At 38.3% G+C, this 20,865-nt stretch overlaps 1 protein-coding gene across 3 annotated transcripts in view; it reads right to left on the reverse strand.

Annotated features, from left to right (window-relative positions):
• LOC148421057 (receptor-type tyrosine-protein phosphatase delta-like) overlaps positions 1-20,865 on the reverse strand; it is a 183,574-nt gene that overhangs the window by 126,520 nt on the left and 36,189 nt on the right. For all 3 annotated transcript variants that reach the window (XM_088420393.1, XM_088420392.1, XM_088420391.1), the window contains exon 3: positions 13,393-13,418. The gene's annotated coding sequence lies outside the window, so the exon portion shown is untranslated. The remainder of the gene's footprint in view (positions 1-13,392; positions 13,419-20,865) is intronic.

Consider the following 20,865-nt stretch of genomic DNA (forward strand, 5'->3'; position numbering starts at 1 on the left):
ACAGGGCAGCAGATGTGCTGTCTTTTCAAGCAGGCTTAGTAAACTGAATTTTTGGTGGGTGGCACTATTCTAGAAGGGACCATTCCTTTATGTACAGGACAAATTGTGCAATTACGAGGGGTCAACAGATTGTTTTTTTTTTTTTTTTGAATGGTATAGGCCCTTAGATTATTAGGTCCATAATGTTAACCGATGACAGATTATTTTATTAATCGGGTCTGAATTACTTGGCCTCCAAGTTGCGAAATGATTCAATGGCTTCATTCTCATGCAGGTGGCATGGGTTTGGTTTTCACTCAGTGACTAAGTGTGAATGCGTTTCTTGCTATATGTGTCCTGTGATTGACTGGCAAGCAATCGAAAGAGTGTCAACTGGGATATGCTTCAGCTTCCCATGGCGCTGAACAGATCAGCGGTATACAACATGGATGGATGGATGACTTCATAACATAGCAATGAGAAACTTCGGTCATATATCTGAGTTGTCAGTTGTCCAAGAGTTATGACTGTAAGGTATTTCAGAGTCACTGCTAGCTGCTCATGCTAGCTATATGTTGTCTCAGGAGCAATTTGTTGGTTGGAAGTCAAAATGCTGTAATGGCATAAAACACAAGGACAAAGCTGAGACCACTTAGAAATTGGAGCAAGGATGACTAGGAGCTGAACATATGCATCACTACGTTTGTTAATTTAACATTTTAGTGTTAATACTTTCTTTTTACAATTGAAATGTGTAGTTGATCATTTTGAAAAGGAGACCATTTTAGAAGGTACAGCTGCAAGAGGACATTTTTTCTCTCATTTGTCATCTCTTCAGTCAATAATTTACAATGTATACAAACAAATGCAACTCAAAATGCCTTACAAGAGTTAAAAACATTGGTCAACAAACATATGTTGAAATCATAACTGGAGGATGATTAATGTCCTGAAAGGGATTATAAAATCTTGGAGGGTCTATTACCTTCAAGATATTGTGTCGCAGTCAGCCTTTATACAGCTCAACACATTTAATAGACATTTCAGTTATTTCATGGCTACATAACTGCGAATCACCACTTGACCAAATGTCAATACCACAGATGATTTTTTGATGATATTGAAAGGAAACATGTCTGCCATGTGCTTTTCAGTAAAAATTACATTCAAAAAATTGTGACATTGCAAATCATTCTTTATTAAAGACAAAATGTTTACTAATTAAAGGTTTGAAGAAGTGTATGTCAATATATTTTTGTGTAGTTTCACACACAATGGAGTTTGTAGACCCCTGTAGACCTACAAAAGGGAAACTGATTAATTGGCTTTATTTTGTTGCGCTGCCAATGTACTAACAACAAGCCTGCTGGTAGGGGCCCCATTGAGTGCTCTCTGCCTTCCAGCGGCACGTTTAGAGTTGCGCCTTTGATATGGAAGCAATATTAGCATGTCGGAGGTATAGCCTACCAAGAAGAAAAATCTACCAAGAGGACCCTATGCAGAGGTTGCAAAAACCTCATTGGCATTGTAGTCTTAAAGCAATACTTTTTCACTGAAATTGAAAAAGAGATTTTTTTTTTCTTTTTAGATACATCCTGTTATTGTGTTGAATCAAATCATTGATATACAACAACAGAAAAGCTGTTTCAGTTATTTATCTGCTTTAACAGACTTCCACAGATGCTGCTGTGACCATTTACCTTCTGCTTTAGTTTGAACTAGTCCCAAGTGCTGGCTGCAATCTGTACTTTCAACCATCAGGAGGAATGGTGCTCTTTTCTTTTGTCAATTGCCAAGTAAATAGAAAACATTATTAACAAAAGAAACCATTATCTGTCCTGTCCATTGTAGATTTGCTCAAATGTGGGTTGACCTCAAATTTAGTTTGGCAGAGAGCGTAGCTATGATTCCCTAAATTATCGTCTTTGTTGCTATCAATAGCTGTGCCTTCAGTCACAGCTTGGTGCTTTGCATTTATGTGGTAAGGTAAACTTGAGCTGCTTCTTTGGTAAGCAAGCTCCTGCTTTACAAAAAAATGCATTTCACTCTATTTTTATCAAAGGTGCTGCCAGGGTATTTTTTTTTCCTTTTTTGTCTTTTCCAATAGTTACATATACTATCTCCAGGGTGTGATTGAATTTTGTTTTGCAACGCACAACAACTCAAGCACAAGAAGCCTGATGGACAAAAACTTTGAGAATGCACACATTTACAGATTTAACATGAGATTACCGGAAAGACAAAAAAAAAGACACTTTAACAGAATGTTAATCTGATAAACCTTCTAAAAATTGCAGACCTACAAATCACAGGATTAACGATATGAGCATTAAAGAAAAAAAAACAGAAAAAAAAGAAAACAAAATAAACATTTTTATTTATAAATAATCAAACATTTAACGTTGCGGCATGGTTGACTGGTTAACAACATAATTTATCAGGTAGGTGTTCAAAGGAGACCTATAGCCTTGTTGGGTGCATTAAAGACTAAATGTCCAAAATGTAAATGTGATTGTGAATGTATGTCTGTTTGCATGTGCCAACAAATTCATTTTTTGGAATTTTCTAAACCTAAAAGTAAAATACCCAAGATATAACATAATGAACTAAAAGATTGGTAATACACTCAGATGTTTTTAAAATGAACCTTTCATTCAACTTCTTCATTCAGCCTTAGTCAGATATTGTACAAAAAGTGACATCACAAATTATGCCCATTTAATATTGGCATCTTAATGATAGCTTACATAAAATGCACAAAAATCCATTGAGGGAAATCATGTTATTCCTTTGCATAATATTTTTGAATTCCAATGAGATGACAATGACTGAGCAGACAGGCTTAGGGTGGCCCTGGAGTCATAGATATATGGTGACAATTGTGAATCATCATTTGGTATGGCAACATATTACTTGGCGGTGTCCTACTTTTTAGGACGTATTCGACACTCGAGGCCAAAGAAACGAAAGAGCTACATTAAAGCAAGTGTCTAGAATCCAGACGCGTTGTAAGAATAATGAACAAGTGTAATGGAATGACACTGTGGAGGACAGATAAAGAGTGCAAACAAAATAGGGAGGAAAGTGCCAGAGCTTCGCTTTGTCACTGTTGCTTTATTGCAAAATTACAGTATGGCAAATTGATTTCTTTTGTAAACGTTGCATCAAATTTTACCACCACCACTGTTCTCTCATTGTCCGGCTAATTTGCAGAGAGTTGGCTTGATCAGAAACCTGACATTTCTCACACCATGCCAGGGGAGGTTTAATTTGAGCAGAATTAATAGAAAAAAGTAGCAAAAATGTCACCCAGGTGTTATTGTGTGAGATCTGCACTTCTCCACCCTTTTTTTCTTTACTTAAGATGATGTTGCAAATGTAAGACTGATATTGGAATTCCACCGGCGCAGGAATACTAAGCAGAATCAGAAGAAGCCCTGAATGACTGCAAATGGTTTCCTAATGAAGGCTCGCAGTCCCTGCGCCAAAGTGACCCATTTCCTCTCTCTTCTTCCTTTCCCCTATCGTTGATGCAGATGCCCTAAATTCTCCGCCAGTTGAGAAAATACATAAATTTAATTAAAACGGGCAAAAATGACTGGTCAAGATTTTTATATTCAATTTCTCCCAAACTATTAGTCCTTAGGATTACTTGGACTCAAGTGGGTGAGGAGTCTGGCGGGGGTCAGTCTGCAATGGTGGCAGCAAATGTCATCATGGAAATTACAACAGCGCAAATGAACTTTCATTTCAAAGGCCGAAAAATTAGATTGAGTTGATGACATAACCGTCAATGTCCTTCTACTTTTTAACTCGAATCATTTCATGCTGCCATTGCGGAAGGAATAATTAAATTTCCCTTTTCTCATTTAATCAACTGCGGAGAGAACCAGGGGTTTATCAAAAGTATGGCTTTTATTTGAGGGGAGGCGATTGTGCCTCGGTGGAGCTGTACATGATGATGTTTTTGATAGGGATGATGATACTGTATATCACTGCCAGCCATGATAATTTCACACGGTGTCGTTAAAAAAAATAATTTTCACTTTTGTTTTTGGAGTAGTGTACAAAAGCATTTATTATTGAAGGGCGGACACGTGTCGGGTTAGTGTGTATTTTATGAAAAAGGCCCATTTCAAATTTGTTGCAAAAATAATAACTGAAAATTGCAATGGCAAATTTATTCATACATTTCTAAAATTTGAGGTAAGAACAAGAAAAATTGGTGGTCACTGTGTTTGAAGGCAAACACAACAAACAAAGTATTGTTTGCGATTTGACTATTTCTTTCAATTCATATAAAAACCTAACTAATTTAATTAATTTTAGTTTGTATTTACGTTTAGATCCTTTATTTTGAATACTGTATCACAGACTGACAGACCACAATGGTCACATGACACATTACAAAAAAGCAAAGGAAGGATTGCCTGCATGTTTGCTGTGTCATGTGAAGTTGTCAAATGACAAACACATCTTACATGCCCAATGTTGAGAAACTGTCTAGTGATGACGAAAAAAAACTAAATCACATTAAATGGGTGAACACAATCCACAATCCACATTTTTATTCACAATCTGGCACATATCTAGTAACAAATTGGCTATTTTTTTAATTTGAGTTCTGATTTTGTGAGTTTTGTTGCTCAGGTCCGATGATGGCAACACTGTTTTTTCTTCATTGTGTTTCTAGAATCAATGAAATAAAATTCTCACAATTTGAATTAAATACACAAACACTGTTGATTATATGTAAAAAAAAAGAACAAAAAAAAAGACAACAAATGTTTTCATTGTTATACTGGCATATTTTTATATTGAATAAAACCCTTGCTTCATGACCCTGGGATTAACCTGCAAAAAAATTGCTCCTCAAATGAAATCACTAATGAGCACAACTGATCCACAAACAAAAAAATTCAAGGCTTGGATTGTAATATCCATATTCCAATACAACGATATGTTGCATGTGTGTACTGAGCTGCGGCCACTCAAGTAATTGAGATGTCTATCATCCTGTTTTGATACGATTTGGTAAGATTTGGGCTAGATTAAACAGAAATGGGGGCACATATTTTGGTGTTTGTAATCACTACGGTTAATGTTGTCGTCGCCTTATTAAATTTTTTAATGGACACAACACAAAAGATGCTCCAAGTAAATACGGAGACTTTGATGTGGTTTAAAAGCACCTTTGATCACTCTGAGAAATGCTGATGAATAATGCAACCGATCACTTTTGATGCAGGATAATTACCAACTAGAAGAAGGTTATATTTTTATCAGCGCCTGTTGGTCTCTGAAAAAAAATAAAATTGCCAGTTTGAAGGATTTGGCGAAGGGCTATGTTTAGATGACAAGCCAACGTGGTCGACAGGTTAATCAAGAATGACTTTTGACAAATTGCCGCCTCTTAAACACCAACACCTTTTGAGGAGGATTTAACTTTTAACTAGTTGAAATTCTCTTCTCAGTATACTGTAGTATCCGTGTATTTCCACGCCAAAGGAGTCATACTTATTTTTAAAGTGTCACACACAGACTGGACTAGATTAGAGGCATTTATGATGAGCTCCCTTATTTAAATAGAAAACCTTACTTTAAAAAAACTATACACAAAATCTAAATGCATACAGTACACATTAAAAGCGAACTGGAGCAAAAATTGCAAGAAGACAGGATTGAGAAAATCCAACTGTTGGGGCAGATATTCAAGTTTACATTACATGACTTGGACACACAAAACATTTCGGGTCAAAACTCGGAGAGAAATGTTTAAATTAAAAAAAAAAAAAAAAAAGAATAAGATCTAAAATTCATACAGGCAATTACTTTTTTCTTTTAAATTGCCCCTAACAAGAAATCATCTATCTATCCAAACTATACAAACATGCGTGCATACATGTAAACATACTGTACATGCATACATACACTCCGCCAATAGTGGATATATATTCAGTCCGGTGTATATGAGATACAAGTGTGCGTGTGAGTGTGTGTGTGTGTAATGGTGCACCCTATAGCACTTGCTGCCGTTCCACTGCTGAAAAACGAGGTGGCATAAGTCTTATGAGAGGAACTACACACACACAAACAAACTGTGTATATGTACAGGCATGAGCTATGACTTTATCGTCCCAACCTCTCAGCCCCTCTACCTTCTCCTATAAAAAAAAATGTCATCCTTCAAACTGTCTCTCCAAGAAACCATTGATTCTCAGTCCAGACTATTTCTCCTCCTTTCTCCCCTTCCAGATTTCACAACTTTCTTTCCATCTCGTTCCGTTTTCTGTCCTCCCCACCAGCAGGACCAAATTTCTCTCCTTGCTTTAAACAGCCTCTCACTTTCAGATTACCCACTTTCTCTTCACACTCCAAGTCTACCTTATCTTGACCTCACATTCTCCTCTCTTTCCTCTCCTCTTTCTCTCTATTCTTCCCTAAACTTTCATCATTCGCCTCACCGCTTGATCTATTAATCTCTCTGTTACTCGCCCTCAGTTTTCCTCATCCCCTCGGCTCCTTTCCTCCCTTGCCACCTCTTTCCTCCTCCTCCTCACCCCATGTTTCTCACCCTTCCCGGTTTCGGCACCTGCTGCTGAAGACGTCTAGACCGGTGACGTAGTGAGTGAGGAGAAGACAAGACAAATAAGATTAAAGCAGAAGGACTATAAAGACATTGTGAAAGGTTCATGTTTGGACATTTGTTAAAAATGAAGACATGCTCCTTTGCGTTGTCAATGTGTGTGCGTGCGTGTGTGTGCACGTGTATGTGTTTGGCTCCAAGGCAACAAAACAGCAATCATTCTCTTGAATCACACCCACTTCACACCTCTGTCCGCTCAGTTGTCATTTCTTCTCAAATTGTGCCCCACTTTTTGAGACCTGCCCAATTCACACATGCTATCAAATGTAAGAAATGTGATCCGAGGGGAATTCTGACATTTTTCTGCCACAATAGGCTACCGGATTGAATTTAGGCGGTGACGGTAAGCAAGGCTTCAGCCAAGTGATGAGGGAAATGGGGACAAACAGATGTTAGATTACATCTTCATATGACACACATACACACCCACACAGTGCAGCGTCTTTGATCGACTTGCGTGCTTCCCACTGAGTGTGTATGTATGTGTGTGCAGCAGGATGTGGTAATTAACCTTTCTCCTGCTGAGCTGAGCTATTAAAACCATGACTGAAAAGGGGTTTTGTCACGATCACAAACCGTAACACAAGTTGGTTTGTTCAGAGGTGTTGAACACATTCGTGCCGCATTGTGCAGAGATCATTGTTCCAAGTCCAAAAGTAATTTTCTATAGAACTAATTACAAGCCTGAGATTTCATCAACACCGATGTGTAAACTCCTTAGTACACATCTAATTTAACAAACAGCATTGAACTGTACCCCCAGAGCTCGGAAGAAAAAATATATATGCTTCATAAGGAAAAAATGACATCCAGTTGTACTTTTTTTACGTTGGCTTTCTAGGGCCAATGGGAACTGAAGCGGAGACACTATATCTGCTCCATTTTCTAGGTAGCGCTGATGTGGATCGACATGAGTATCGAACAGTACTCTAGGCTGCATTATGCTAATAATTGACCACCAAAAAACCACTGGGAAAAATCTAACAACAAACGCTATAAATTCTCCCCAAGTCATTGATAATATTGAACACATGGAGAATGTGGCAAAACAGAAAAAAACAAAACTAACTGTATGTGCTCAGAAAAGGCAGAGCAACGTCCACAAGGTGAACGTGATTGTCTTTGCTTTACTATTATGTCATTACTTTGTGGATCTACACACTGACCTTATAGATCGACCTGAATATTATGACATCACAGACGATCATCAATTTCGCATGAAAGGCTAAACATCTGCCGATCAGATCTGTGTAAAGTCTATTCTATAGTCTAAAGCCCATGAGGTATAACTGGTCAGAAATGAACTCAAGGACCATCCAATGATTAACTCTGACCATGAGTACAGGTTTATCTTTGTCTTTTTGTGAGGACCAGCCTCAACCATAAGGAACATGAACACAAACACGTAGAAAAGAATGCCATGATGTGATGAGGGCAATTTAGTCTAATTTATTATATCATAAATAGCATACAACGAAGAGAGCTAAACAACACTTGGGGGCTCGTTATTATACTGATTTATTTTCTACCTCTACTTACCAAGATGAATGCCCGCATGAAAAAGTCTCAAATTGGGGCCAATGTGACAGATGGGCCAACGCAAGTGAAACAAGAGCCTTTGTGCTCTCAAGTGCGTTTAGTGGACGAGCGCTAGCCAAAGTTTAGCCACTAATGAGGTTCTACGTGTAACTCCAACTGAGCTCTCTCCAAACTCTGGTGACCAGACAACCACTACGGGAGAGAGGATGAGCTGTAACACACGCCCACACACGCACACACACACACACACACACTTAAAAACAACCTTGAGCACAAAAGAAAATGAAACACCTAAGGGTACACTAACATGGTATGACTTGGCAGTTTGGTAGATATTTAAGGAGGGGTTTGCAGATATTTTTAGATCACAATCCAAGATACTGAATTAAATCTTACTTCATTGCTGTTGTTTGCCCCCCAAAAAGAAGCCTTGCTGTTTTTGAATAATTTTAATAGGCTTGTTTGATACCATTTTTTTGTCATGATCCCAGTTTGTGCATGTATTTTCATGCATTTGGGTCTCTATACTCAAAATATGACATTTTTTTCAGAACGATACCAGTGGGACTATTGATCCATAAAGTCTCCAAAGAAACAATGACATAACTTAAAATAGCTTTGTGCTTTAAGACGACATGAAATTAACAGCAACATTGTTTTCGATTATCTTTTTCTATTTCTACTAGTGATGCATCGGATCCAGAAAACTCACATTGGGATTCAATCACAGATTCGATCAGGAATATATCTTAAATTACAATATAAGGCAGCGTGCCTTCTTATATCTACCTGAACTGTGAAGATTAAGACCTCAAAACACACATTAGACCAGTATGTGCAGGATATCAGAGGTAGATTTATTCTTTATTTTGATTCAGTGACATTCTCACCAATACAATGAGTGAGGTTTTTTTTTTTTTCTTTTTATCAGGTATTGTAACTTCATGACTGAATAGACCGTTGATGGTAAGTAAGTAAGTAAAATAGCAAAGTGATTTTTATCCCCATGAATTTTATTTTTTTAATATACATCTCAGCTTCAGAGTTTGATATGTGCTACTGCATTTAAATGCCGCACATAACTCACCGAAGTGGTGAGCGTTAATGACTTGTGTTGTACCATAAAATGCAAGAATAATTAAGCAATAACTTCTTAGCATCCTCATTCAAAGACTGAATATAATTTGTTTTCAAAGGTGGTGTGTTTTTGGTAGCTATGTGACGTGATGACAATAAAAAATTGATTTTCGCAAGGACGAGTCAAGCTAGTTGCTACACAACCACCACTGCAAGGGGCTATATCAAAATATGAGCCTCTTATAGCTCAATGTCTCTCCATGTACTATACGGTTTGTTTACTTTGATGTTTAAGGCATGGTGATTTATAAGGTTGTGACCGTAGCAAAACCGTAGCACTGGACCCATACGGATCATGGAAGAATGATGATGTATTGCACAGCATCTACGTACCGAAGTTCTTTATGAGCATCTATTAGAAAAATATATGTTTAGTTTCTGCTCACAAAACAGTCACTAGGCCAATACTAGTACCATTCACCATCGTGAGTATAGATTCATTGAAATAACACTGGTTATTGACCGGATAACGTTGCCTGGTATTGGTACTCTCCTATTCCTGATAATAAAATACTTAATGCCATTGGTGTGAATGGTATTAGGTATATAAGTGATACGTGATGTGTCAGTTTGTACTAGCATACTATTTAGGCTAGGATATAGACTCACAGTATTGATGAGCCTCAAGGGAAGCTGGCTTGTTTTTGTTGAATAATTTAGCTACTGAATATAGTTGTTTATTTAACATGTTCATTAATGTGTACATTCTAAATCTAGATGCATGCCATTGATCCTTTGCTGATTATTCTTTGGCTGTGTCGTTGCAGACCGCACTATACTTCATTTAAAATGTAATAGCAGTGATAGCAGTGCTTATTCATTTTAAGTGAACGATGCAGGCGGTCACTAATTTTCAATTGAAGAGGTGGTAGCAATTTGAGGTGTCATTGTATATACTGTACAGTGCCATGAAAAAAATCTTAGGTCGAATTAGACGTTGTGCTTTAGCATGATGACCATATATATATAGCAAGAATACACCGAGCACAGAGCTCTGCTATGGCTGAAAAGTGGACAAAGATCTTCCTGCAGCTTTGTCTTCGTCCTGGTACATGACATTTTTTTTCTCAACTTCAAGTATTCGGGTCGACTATTACAACACATCATCTCCGCCTGAGAGTAATAAGTTTGAGATACACTCAAGCTGTATGCCCTGATCCGCAAATAAACAATAACAGCGGATGTGCTCGGTAAAAGTTGGAGGCGGTTATGACTAACAGGTTGTGACTGTCAGTTAGGAAGCACTGGGAGTGAGGATTTGTTGCAATGTATCTTACCATTATTGGTTGCGTGTGAAACGTACATTGCAATAACACGAGTCTTCCTTTAAATCTTATGCGCTCAAAGGGATAGTGTAACAGGTGTCTGTTTCTTTAATTATTTTTAGATTTATATTTAGGTTTACCAAGATCTCAAATAATGGCGCTAAATTGCATATAACAATGCACAATTCTGCATGATTTACTAGGATTGTGTTTGTTTGATTAAATGTAAACTTGCGTATTGATTCATTCTACCATATTGTGTGCTCCGTTAGCAACAGATGTAAAAACAGGGATAGATATAAATGGACGGTAGGATCTGCACAACCAGAAAAGCTTGCCGTGGGAGAATATGGGTCCAAAGTAAGTTTGGCAGATAAATTTATCCGATTAAGTTCTGAGTGCCCTTACTGAATAGATCAAGCTTGCTGCATTTTTGCAGTAAATCAGCTCTTCTGTTCCTTGCAATTATATTAGTTTTCAAAATGCTAATTATGGCTTCTACAAAGCAGAACTATGTCATGTCCTGCAACCTTAAAGCAACAGCTTCAAATTTACTCTGTTGGCACACTGGGTGCTAATAAGAAAATACATTATCTCAGCTATTGTCATTAGTGATGTCCCTGGATAGCTTTTTGACAAGAGAAGATACCAACAATGCAGCCTACTGTAGTGTTCGACAATTATATGGATCTAAGACGATAATGTATTTGTTTTTTTTAGTATGAGTATAGTTAGAAGAGACTTGATCAAGTAATAATATTCACACCAAGAAGAAGCGTCAGTAACTGTAGTTAGGAAAAAATAGTAACCATTTATCGGATAGAAGAGCAAGAGCGATCTCTGGAATAGGCTGCTTGTAAATGACCGAGATTTGGAGGTAGACCAATATAATTTGATACTGTGGAGCTGATACTGGGCCAACATCCATATCAATTTTGGAATTGGGCCACTCCTAATTGCCAACGTATTTCAGTGATAGTAGTAACAGAAATGTAATAACTATCAATCATTCAACCGAGGTAATGGTTCTCAAACTTAATAACAGCAAATCCACGTAAATATATGAAATAAACGTGAAAGACACGATAAAGTCATCATCTCTGTGTGTTTTGCTAAATACATTAAATATGCCGGAAGATACAGTAAGAGCTAAAAACTTGCAACAAATTAAAACAATTTAGCAAATGTTTTCTCACCCTCTCAGTTGTCTGGATTTTTTGGGCAGGGCTAAAACATGGATGAGCTGACGCAACCAAGGAACAACATGAATCACCACTCTCCACTATATAAATATTCAGTGCTTTTACTGGCACACAGTAAGAAAGATGATGAATAATTTGGAAAAATAACGCACATACATGGGGACTGACTGATTGAATAAATTTTTGAAAAAATATTCAAATGACCGAAATTGTAACATGAGGGTATTGGCCCAATGCTAATGATATACAAGGCCAGTGCTGGTTCTGGCAGGGTCACCACAATTTGACTCATCAGGCCACCACTCAACTAGACTTAATGAAGAGCCCTGGCCTGGCGTCTAACGCTAATGCGGTTGTGAAGTCACTACTGTACAGTATAACTCGGAACCCAAAATCTCATCTCATCATAGGGTTTTTCACCTGTCAAATGCGGCGCAAGAGAAAATACACACCTTTTAGTTTTGTTCTGGTTCCGGAGCTGAGAAGGACAGATTTTATACCGATATGGCCTAGTAAATAGCGATATTCCATTTAGTTGCTATAACGTTTTACTGTAGAAAATGCTGAGCTGGCGAAAAGGCGTTTGGGAGCACACAGCCGAACAATCAACGTCGGTAGTAAATAATTCACCTGCAGGTGGAACTATTGTTTTGAATACTAGGTTCCCACGGGGACTGATTTGATAGGAGCAGCGGGTGTTAGTGATAGCGGTGTATTGATGCCGTTTTGCATTTTAATGTCAGTAAAATGTCTGTTTTTAGCTCTGTGATTCACACTGTTGGAATTGTCTCCATCTGCTGTGAGCCTTGTGAAGATGAACGGTCAAGATGCTGGATGGATCCACGTTGAACGATGTCATGAAGGAGGCGAGGCAGCCACACAATAAGAGGGGCGGTTTTGCCAAACAAGGCATTTTACTTCCTGGTTAGAGATATCAGTACCATAAAAAAAATCATATTTGACAAGAAATTATGTTGCTAACCATATATTTAACTGTGGAAAGTGTAAAAATATTATTAGTTAGGCCCTTTAAATTTGTTTGTCTTTTAAGTTCATGTCAACAATATTTAATTTTAAGTTGTGTTCCCAAAATCTAAATGATCATATTTGGCTTTTTGTGTTTTACATTTTCTCTTAATTGCGTTGATTTTAATGGGCAAATGTGTTTTATGGATTAAATGAAGAAGTTATAATTCATTTTTCAGTTTTTTTTTCTTATTCAAACAACAATTCATTTCATGGCACAGATCTGTGATCCGGTCCAACTGTGAGTTTTTTGATCAGTTGCACAATGTCTAAAATGTTTCATTACCACAGTGACTAAAATGTTTCATGACCAGATGCCAACCCTAAAAATCGTACATCTCCAAACTACCCTTGTGTTAGGTCAAATCACGGGTTTTTGGACTATTTCAGGTTTGGTGCATTAGTGAACACAACTTTAGCAGGTGTCCAGTGTTTAATTTTTCTTCTTTTATGTGAGCACAATGCAGTGAGCTCAACATCATTTGCCAAAGTAGATTGCTTTGTCACAGGACATGAGACAGCGTGGTGTTGGCCTGCTGTGTTTTGGGGATGTGGGGAGGGGGAAAATAAATCATGAAATAATGAGATTCTCTCTTACCTTAAGAAGCACTTCAACACGTCAAACTGTGAAGAGAGAAAAAAAAAGGAGAGAGATAGGTGGTGAGAAATTACGTTTTAATAGAACTGTTGGTAAGGGTACAAAAAATGGAAAAAAAAAAAAAACTACATGTAATTGCACAACCGCAAGGAGGACTGTTCAGCTTCTTCCCATGCATGTTTACACATAGCTCCCCGGGCAATACAAGCACAATGAAAACAGCATTTAGCATATTACTCAAGGTAAAGCAACGGTTAAGTGGAAAATTAATCATGCACACACATACACACACACACACACACAGGATGACAATACCATATGTAACTTTTTGTATATGCAGTGAATTTAAAATTTTGAAATGCTACAACAAATGCTAGATCATCTTCTCCAAAGAACAAGGGAGCTGAAGACATCATTCAGCCTCAGCAGATCTTACAGTTCCTAACAAAGAGGGAAACCCCTTATTGCACCAAAGCTCCCCTTGCAAATTGCATGTTTTAACTTGAAATAATGCAGATGCAGAAAGAAGCAGTACAAAGCTGCAGCAATAAAAAAAAACAAAAAACACGCAAACACACACAAACACGTTTGATGGGAATGTTATAAAATAATCATAAAAAAAGGCTGCTCAAAAAGATGCTCAAGTCTATGTGAGAACTTGCAGAATTTAAACAAATAAACACACACAAATACTCCGGAAAAAACAGCCTTCATTTGCTGAATCTCTGGAACCTGTACAATATTTATTCATCTCAAACCCCAGCAGAGAGAGGCTGAAAGTGGGGCGATAGTGCTGGTGCACTGTGTGTTCTCCTTCTTCTTTGTTTTCTTGTGCCAGACGTTAAAATAACGACACAGTACTGTGCTATAATTCTTACTGCGACACTCACCTAGCACTAAATCAGTCCACAACATTAGGTACACATGCGCATTGTGAAATTCAACGCACCATCAAAAATTCTGACTCTACAAAAGCAGCACATTTTTTGCCCGGGCATCGGCATACTTCTGTAGAGTTCTGTTTAGCGGGCATCACACCAGCGAGAGCGCTTTTGACAAGCTAGCAACTTGAAAGTTGTGAAATAGGGTCTGTCAGTTTCATGCAGACCAAAGATTATGTGGAAAACATGATGCCGCCATAGAGGTTAAAGAAGCTGTTGGGTAGTGATGATGATGAAGATGACATTGAATCCAGTCTTTTGAACGACTGTGAGTAGCGGTTCAACACCCCCCGCCCCTCCTACCTCAACACCCCACCCACACCCCACACTTGTGTAGGGTGTGTCATTAGCATATGAGCACCACACTATAGTAAATGGGTTAATAATTAAAAAAAAAAAAAAAAAAGACAATGTACGTAAAACATTCTGCGTGTCTAAAGCAGCGGTCCTCAACCACCGGTCCGTGGATCAACTGGTACCGGGCCACATGGGCCTCACACGAAATAATGTTTAGGAAATTATTTAGTTTATATTGTTTGTGCTGACTTTGTTTTTTTTTTGGCACCACTTGATGGATCTGACTTTCTCCAATGTTTTCAATACTGCGAGTTTATCACACAACATGACATTATTTTAAATTGACGTTAACTATTGATGAGCAGTTACAGGTTTGGTCGCAGATCATGTCAGCAAAAGAGCAACACTGTTGATAAATTTTATTACCCCCAAATATTTTATTTTGATGCACCACACACAGATAATCAATCCTCATTCATGGAGGTGTACAGAAATCAGATAAAAATAACTCTAGAGAAGCTGGAGGTGGGTGGGGGAGGGGGGGTTGCAAACAGTCCCCTTTTAAGGATTAGAATGATCCATAATTAGCGTAATTGTCTACCTAAACAAAATGTCCCAGACTTTGTGATTGAATGCTTTTCAGCATTGCCATATAAGGATGTAGACCAAAATAATGTACGGTTCAATGTGCTGAATAAGGACAGAAAAATAAGTGGCTCAATTTTAAAAAAAAAAGTATCAAGTAATTGGGTTCCTTACGCAAATAATATGAACATTTAATTAAACAGGGTGCATCTTGCTGCAAATAGAACTAATCTGTAATTAACTGACAACGAAACAGAATTACACATATCAATGAATGCTGGACGTATATGTTACATTCACACTGACACACACACACATACACACACACACACACACATACACACTTGAAGAGATCAGAGTGTTTCATTAGTGAGGTGCAGATAGATAAACCTCCCAAAGGAGACATTGACCAAGAGGCCATTGATCTACTGAGCTAAGCTATTCTGTGTGTGTGTGTGTGTGTGTGTGTGTGTGTGTGTGTGTGTGTGTGTGTGTGCATGAGCGTGAATGAAGTACCCTACTGATGGAGTCTTTAAGTTAAAGTAAGCACAGTAAATCTAATCTAGTTGTGTTTAATGGAGAGCAAAAGAAGCAAGCTGTTGGCATATTCATTAGGTCCACTTACTCTGTCCAATCACCACCAGCCAACCAGAGCCTCCATCCATGATATTTATGCCCAGGATAACCAGCGGCAGATTGATAGGCTCTCAGCGATAAATAAAATGAATTCATGAGATTTACCGAACGACAACGTAGAGCTCATAGCGGGGATCTTGTATCATCTGATCTCCCGGAAGGAGAAGTGAAGTGTAAATCAATCTAGCCAACGCAGCAATCACAGTCTTATTGATGACTCAATAAAGATCTCTGGCTCAGAGGTTGTAATCATCATTTATGCTAATAATTTAACAACGGCACTAATTCCTATGATGAATGTGCTGTAAACAAACAATCAAGCGTTGAGAAAGTGTGTAAAGTGGCGCTATCTCATGTGCATGCTCCAGTGTTTCCCATCTCCATGTGGCGGCCTTGTAATTAGCTTTGCAGCTTGTTGTCTTACATTGGATGTGAAGGTAATTGGGGCTCTTGGACACACACTCTCAATCTCTGTCAAAGCCAGTGTGTGTTGCGAACTGGAGCCCGGCCAAGGATTTACTGTGTGCTCAGCTTGCGCTAAAGCAGCTTGTGATTCATTAGTGATGAGTGCTTTTAGGAGTGAAATGAGAGTCTGAGTGGCCCAATGGCTACATCCATGATCGTGTCCACTTAGACTTCTAAGTCAAGGCAACTGCCTTGTACTTAAACTGTAAGGACGTATTGTGGGACTTCATTTGCTCCGCGGCTTCCAACAGGAGTAAAATATATTTTCCTTTAAACCACTGTGGTATGTGCAGTGATTCATTGAAAAACACATGGTCAGGAGCTGCGGAAGTCCAGGCGGTGCATGTGTTGTTGAATGCGAGCACAAGTCTTCTGTTTTACAACATTATGTCTTTTAACACAAATTAGTCATTTTGCGTGTTTACGTTTGTATTGCACACAGTTGTAGATGGTAACACTGGCTCAGATGCCTCCACTACCGAGTTGTTCTGGACAGTTCATATGCTGTGTTTCACTCGTTTGCTGACCTCTGAGCGGAGGAAGTAGGAGCACCCCAACTTCAGCAAGATGAAAAAAAGCCATGATGTATATAATATCGGTGGTGGCCAGTATTTAAAAAATAAATAAATAAATAAATCTATGATCTAGATCGACACCGTTGCATCTTAAGTCCGGAATTAATGGTAGGCTAATTTAAGGCTAATTTTCATCTCTATCCCCCCTGCCACAAGCAACACGGCTAATATATAGTGACACAAAAATACTAACACAATATTTAAGAGAAAACACAATAATATCCCTTCTAGGCATGGGCCAAAATTAGATTATGATGGTGATAAGCATGGGCAAAAAATCACAGCATTAAAATTACAGCTTTTTTGATTTTTTTTTGTATTGAACACAATCTATTTTATTTTTCAAAATAAATAATAAAAATATAAAACATGAATTATTCTTATATTTTAATATTAATGAATGAATGAATTGTAATATTAATGATATAATACAAGTACTCGTAATTAATTACCATGATATATACAATATAAAAATGTTATTATTGATATATCATATAAATTAATTTAATTTATTAATTAAGGACTCATGCCATTTCACCTAGAGCACGACAACATTTATTTTAGCTCGGAATTTGCGTGAGTCTAGGTCATTTCGGTCCAATGTGACGATAGGTACTAACTTCTCCAAGAACTGTTAACTAGTTGTGCTGCACAGTTAAATTCTAACCTGCCCCAGCCTTCCTGTGTGGAGTTTGCATGTTCTCCCTATGCTCGCATGGGTCTTCTCCGGGCACGCCGGTCTCTTTGGACATTCCAAAAATATGCATGGTAGATGTACTGGACACTCCAAAATTGCCCTTAGGTGTGATTGTGGGAATAGTTTGATGTATCTGTGTGCTCTGCTGGAAACCAGCCCATGTTACCCCCACCTGCTGCCAAAAGATGTCTGGGATAGGCATCAGCAAGCCAGCGACCCTTGTGAGCAGCTATAGAATATAGATGGACGGACAATCTGTTAGTCACGCAAACACGCAATTTAGAAATCATAGCCTAAATATATCACGTGCGACCCAGTCATCAACGACATATGCAATCTGAGAACATCATATAGCATCTATTACCTCGGATCATAATAAATCAGGCCCAAAGGGTAAACAAAACAAAATAGCAGACATGCATAGACAAACGCCAATCCCATGCCAATCAAAACACTCCCTCGTGGTGTTAATTGCAATATATTACATCTTAAAAGGCATTTCAGTGAACATGTTATACAACTTTCCTTTGGCTTGTGTGTGCACACGTGTGCATGAGTGGGTATTTTGAGAAGGACATGCAGATAATGAAATCAGTCAGTTGTGTCATTAATTACTGTTTTACACCTGCCTGTTCCAGGCTCTCAGTTAATCATATGCATACACTAACACACAAACAAGTTCTTGTTTTGCCTGTGAGCGGGTACACACTTTTAAGCAAAGCTGTCTCTCCCTCTCACCTGTACACACTCCCTACACCTCCTTTGTCACTAACACCTTTCTTCACCCCTCACCATATGCTTTTATACAGTCTGTCTTGTATGTCTCACTTGCACTTAGTGATGGTGATAAAAAAACAGCCTTAGGAAAATCCATGTTTTTATATTAACTGGGTAATATGATTAATTAGTTTCTCCATAGTTGAAGCATGCTATCGTTATTGTGCAGCACGTTAAACGTGATGCGTTATGATTATTTGTCAAGAAAATGGTCACACGTTGAATATTTGCAAAGAAAGTGGTCGCACATAGACTTTTACAACTCCAATTTACCTTAAACACCGGTACGAATGTTCTTCTCCTCACACAATGTTGAGCATACCGACTTACACGGTCACATGCCAGAACCTTTCCTAAGCTCCCAGACCCTGAGAACTGCAGGGGCTGCCGTTTAATTGCATGGACATACATAAATAAGTCCGTGCTAGCTGGCTGGACTTGCTGACCTCCAATTGTGCAGTAACTGCGACGATGATTGCTAAACTAACAACAGAAAGACGGGGGTCGCACAGCAGAGATGGCTGTCTTAATGGCACTTGTTTTCCATGTTCATGAAACTCAACGCAAGATGCTTTTATTACTTATCGCCAACACAGCAAGACCGCAAATGATTCATGAGTTTTTCAGTGTGGACTCAGGCAGTTTCGTTGGTCCATCGCAGTCCTTCTCAAATAGTGGGGCGCAATGCGATTGCGCAGTGATGGTGGGGGCTCGTCGGATAATGTGTAATTTAACATCTACGGCGCCAGATAGTGCTGTGGCGCTCTAATTGTCAAAGTGTGCGCAAGCTTTGGAAACCTTTTAAATTGCTGTCAAAATTTTTTTCTTAATCACATTAATTATCAATGTGATTGAGAAAAAAAATCAGCACTATGCGCGACACAGCTGTGAGTGATTCACCCGCAAATGCTCCCAAATTTCCAGTGTAGACTGGTAAAAATTTAATCCAGTCTCATGGCACAAGTACATGTTTTAGTGATTGCCGTACATGGATATGACAAAATTTATAGTTATTTATGGGTTGCACAACACAAAAAAAAAAAAAAAAAAACACCTACTAAGGAGGATGCAACAACATCGCAGCACAGGTCAAAAGACATGTTGCAAAAGCCAACTTAAAAATAAACAACACTTTAATGTTCTACAATGCAATTGGCTTAGTAAGCCTTTAATTTGTAGCTGTGGTTTCAAAGTGACTGTCTCGAGTCCTCGTCACTCAGTTATTATTGCTATCACATCACAGATTATATTCAGATACTGTTTAAGGACACTAAGAAACTGCAGTTTTAAACATCCACTTACATCTAATAAAACACTGAAAATGAACAATATTCAGAGCCATACTATGCGGTTTTATTTCATTGTCATCAGTCAACCGAGCTTGAATGAGTTTCTACATATCCAATGCAATTTGCTCATGTAACCCCGAGTTGGGAAACACTGCATTGGAGGACCTAATTGCACTATAAGAGCTGGCCTGTCTGCGTTGAACAAAATAACATTCACATAAAAGCAAAGCCTTCTTTCCGATGTCTTATGTTGAAATTCTATAAAATAACTGACATGCTTTATCAGTTATTGCTTACTTCAGACCGTTCTTTTTACAGTAAAATATTTAGCAAACATCATCGTTTGAGCATCACACCGTCAATCTTGATGGCACGTAAAATTACAGGATACAAATTGAAATGAATATGTACAAATTGAAATGAATATATAGCAGCAAACATAGTCATGCTGCACTGCCCCGAAAAAGCTATGACCTAATCCTGTGCTGTGTGACAAACTGAAAAAGTTGGTAACATCAGTGTTACCAGCGTGAATGTTAATATAGAATTGTCTCCAAACGGAAAATGGAAATATGATTGTGCATGAATATTTGCAGTATGTTTTGCAAATCCCCCCTTGTTTCAAAGGTCGTGGTCAGCAAGCACGTCTAGCTCACCGGAATACCTGCCCTTGCCGGTAAGAAAAATCCTATGGAAAACATTGAAATTCACTGATCAGCTGTGACGAAGAAGGCAAAGTCTATTAATGACAGGAATCTTGGCAATAAACGTTCATAAATAAAGTTTAAAGCACATCACAAATTGAAATGTTTACTTTTGTTGAATAATGATATTATTTGAAGCGCAGGAGAAACTCCCCTTACTTGTACTGTGCGTGTGCTCGTGTGTGTGTGTGTGTGTGTGTGTGTGTGTGTGTGTGTGTGTGTGTGTGTGTGTGTGCGCGCGCGTGTGCGTGTGCGCATGCATGCATGCACATTCTCCCAGCCAGTTTCCTCAACAAAGGCCACAGCTGCTGCTGGTTTGCTGAATAAAAGATGACAGTCGCAATATCAGATTAGCTGCTCACAAAACAGGCATTTTGTCCAACTGCAGCAGCGACACCAAAGAGCATCACAAGCACCTCATGATACAGAGCACTGAGCTTCACATAATACATTAAATGTATGTATTCATGGATGGATGGATAGATGTTTGAGAGATACAATAAAGAT

The sequence above is a fragment of the Hippichthys cyanospilos genome, chromosome 7 (genome assembly GCF_059441005.1).
Source record: "Hippichthys cyanospilos isolate Australia breed blue-spotted pipefish chromosome 7, RoL_Hcya_1.0, whole genome shotgun sequence".
NCBI lineage: Eukaryota > Metazoa > Chordata > Actinopteri > Syngnathiformes > Syngnathidae > Hippichthys > Hippichthys cyanospilos.